This window comes from Panthera onca, chromosome D1 (assembly GCF_046562875.1).
Source record: "Panthera onca isolate mPanOnc1 chromosome D1, mPanOnc1 haplotype 2, whole genome shotgun sequence".
Taxonomy (NCBI): domain Eukaryota; kingdom Metazoa; phylum Chordata; class Mammalia; order Carnivora; family Felidae; genus Panthera; species Panthera onca.
Window position 1 is genome coordinate 6775799 of NC_138348.1, and position 3844 is coordinate 6779642.

Consider the following 3844-nt stretch of genomic DNA (forward strand, 5'->3'; position numbering starts at 1 on the left):
TGAAATCTTGCCATTTGCAACTATGCGGATGGAACTAGAGGGTATTATGCTAAGAAAAATCAGTCAGTCAGAGAAAGACAAATATCATATGACTTCACTCATATGAGGAATTTAAAATACAAAACAGATGAACATAAGGGAAAGGAAGCAAAAATAATATAAAAGCAGGGAGGGGACGAACCATGAGAGACTCTTAAATATAGAGAACAAACAGAGGTTGCTGGAGGGGTTCTGGGAGGGGGGATGGGCTAAATGGGTCAGGGGTATTAAGAAATCTACTCCTGAAATCATTGTTGCACCATATGCTAACTAACTTGGATGTAAATAAATTAAATAAATAAATAAATAAATAGATAGATAAATAGATAAATAAATAAATAGAAAAGAGAGACTCTTAGGTACAGAGAACAAACTGAGGGATGATGGGGGTGGGGGCAGGGAAAATGGGTGATGGGCATTGAGGGGGGCACTTGTCGGGATGAGCACTGTGTGTTGTATGTAAGTGATCAATCACAGGAATCTACTCCCGACGCCAAGAGTACACTGTATATGCTGTAAATTAGCTAACTTGACAAAAAATATATATATATTAAAAAAAAGAGAGATTTGGGTTCTCTAAATTTAGAGTCCTCTCCCTAGTGCAACCCACTGTGTGTAGACATCTATCTGGCCCACTGATGCCACCTCCGTGGGACTTAGGGACAAGGGGACTAATGTCAATAGGCTCATGATCACACTGTTTACTGTGCCCTGAGTAGTGAAGTCCTTTGTCTCTGACCCAAGAATCTCATGTCTTCTGCCGGCATGCACAAGACAATGGTGGGCTCACTTCTTACTCTGCAAGTAGGGGGCAGTCTCAGCCCCTTGCCAGTCTTTGACAGGGGTACAAAGAAGATCCTAGAAAAGCTGGTGGTAAAACTTATTCATAGTAGTCATGGAAAGCAGACCAGTTGTCTGGGAAGCAGTGGGCTTGGACTCTTTCAGACTATTCCCTCACCAATGAATCTATCACACCCTCATGTAAGCCAGCCCAACATCTGTCCCTACCTGTGGCACTGCTGACATGGCAGTAGTTAGGCCCATTCCTCAGTGGCAGCAAACACCATGGTGGCAGATATACTCGCACAACTCAATAACAGCCACCCTTGACTGCCTCATTTGGAGGTCAGGTTCACATGGTACCAAGTGGTCTATGATGCATAGCTGTGATTCTGAAAAATATAATTTATGTTATTGTATCTTCACACTAACAGGCACCCGAAAGGTATCAGCTTTTCTTCTTGGTTGTTTTTTTTTTTTAATTTTTTTTTAACGTTTTATTTATTTTTGAGACAGGGAGAGACAGAACATGAACAGGGGAGGGTCAGAGAGAGGGAGACACAGAATCTGAAACAGGCTCCAGGCTCTGAGCTGTCAGCCCAGAGCCTGACGCGGGGCTCGAACTCACGGATCGCGAGATCATGACCTGAGCCGAAGTCGGCCGCTTAACCGACTGAGCCACCCAGGCGCCCCTTCTTCTTGTTTTTAACTGTAATGTTAATTGACCTGACATTTCTGTGGAACAGGAAAGGGCTTGATGATACAGTGACAAAAATACTACTACTCAACTTGTGGTGTATGTTTTCTTTGGGGTGGGCACTGTGCTAAGGGCTTTTCACGACCTATCTCGCTTAAATGCTCAGGACGACACCGTGAATTAGGTCTTATCATCATCTCTAATTTACAGATGAGGAAACTGAGGCTTGGACAGGTTAAGAGATTTCTCCATGAGCACTCTGCTCGGATGTGACAGGGCTGGGACTCCATCCAGGCAGTGTACCTCTAGAGCCTGATTCTCAGTGGGCTTTTCCTGTGTTTGAAAGGTGGAGAGGGGTAGCAGGGCCGAAGATGCTGTCTGATTGATCAAGCATGAAGAAAGCGTCATTTCATTTTCCAATCCCATCCCTTTGTCACAGTATGTGGCACATGGGAGGGACTCAGTGAAAGCCACTCTCGCCAAAGTGTCTTGGGAGAGAGATGCTTCGGGGCAGAATCGTCCTCTCCAGGCCTCTGAAACTTTCCACTCTCACCTTCAGAACTGATGCGTAGCCCCCCACTCCCCTACCCCCCAGAGTCATGTCTTCAGAGCCTAGAAGCTTCCTAAAGACATTCAGAACTCTGAAGGTGGCACAGAGCCCCTCTTCTAGTGGTTGTACCCCACCTCCTCACAAGCAGCCCATCACGGTTCCCAGACCCAGATCACAATGACAGGAGTTAACATATACTGAGTACTTACCACGTGGCCAGCACCCACTAAGGGGTTCCTAAATGCCAGCTCATTTGCATCCCTGTTTAACAGTGAGGCAATTGAGACAGAGAAGTTGAAGAGTTTTCCCAATTCCCATAGTTGGTACAGGATGCAGCCAGGAAAATCTAAGGCCAGAAAACCACCGCTGTGCTCTACTGACTCCTGAAATATAACTTCCTTATGCAGGCTGCCTCTCTCCTGTCCCGCCAATTCCCCCAATGAGGCATTGGGAGCCCTGGGTTTGAGTCCTGGCTCTGCTGTTGACCGGCGGTGTAAACTTGGCCAAGTCCCTTGCCTTCTCTGGGCCTCACGAACTCCCTCCACACGGAGCCGTCCCTAAATTTAAGCAGGTCTGAACATTTCCTGGGCCTGGGTCCCCTGCCTCATGTTTGTCCCGTCCCAGTGGAGCTTGTCATGGCCCTCAGGGCCCCACGCACCTATCTTTAGGACATTTGTGGGACCCTTCTCACTCCTCCCTCCCAAGAGTACTTGTGTATGTTTCGGATCAGGCAGCCTTGAGTCCCATTCCCACACTTGACTCACCTGATGACCTGAGTCTAACTGTTTCATCTTTCAAAGCCTCAGTACCCCCTTCCCGGGGTCACTAGGAGGATGTAACAATGTAAAGGTATAAAGTACGTGGTAAATGATGGGTGTTCTTGTGGCTCACTCCACCTAGCCAGTCAACAAACTTCAGCACCTTCTGTGTGCCAGGCCCTGTGCTAGGATCTGGAGACAAAGGTGTGCCTTCCTGGGATGGCTGGGAGACAGAAAATAATGAAGTAAACACACCTATAGGGGCGCCTGGGTGGCTCAGTCGGTTAAGCGTCCGACTTCGGCTCAGGTCATGATCTCACGGTCGGGCATCACCACGTTGGGCTCCGTGCTGATGAGCCTGGAGCTTGCTTCAGATTCTATGTCTCCCTCTCTCTCTGTCCCTCCCCCACTCGCGTTCTCTCTCTCTCTGTCAAAAATAAATAAACATTAAGAAAAAACTTAAAAAAAAAAAAAAGAAGTAAACACACCTATAAAGAAGAATGTTCCAAGGGTGACTGGGTGGCTCAGTGGGTTGAGCGTCGACTCTTGATTTTAGCTCAGGTCATGATCTCACCGAGTCGGGCTCTGAGCTGCTATCACAGAGCCTGCTTGGGATTCTCTGTCCCTCTCTCTCTGCCCCTACCCTGCTCATGCTTGTGCGCGCTCTCTCTCAAAATAAATACACATGAAAAGAAGAAGGAGGAAGAGGAGAAGGAGGAGGAGAGGGAGGAGGAGGAGGAGGAGGAGGGGGAGAAGAATGTTTCAGGCTGTGATGCATACCAGCAGGAAACAAATAGGTGATGGGACCCAGAGGGCCAGAGGTGGCTGTTTTAGAGAAAGATGTAAAGAAATGCTTCCTAGAGGCAAGAACCCTAGACAAAAAGGATTGACCCCACCCTCATTCCCTGCAGAGTCAAGAAGTCAGCACCTCTGAGGCACAGAGGACCTTGGGGGCCAGCAAGCAAAGGGAAGCCACTGGAGGCTTTTTAAGCAGGGGAGTAGCATGGTTGGAATCAGGTT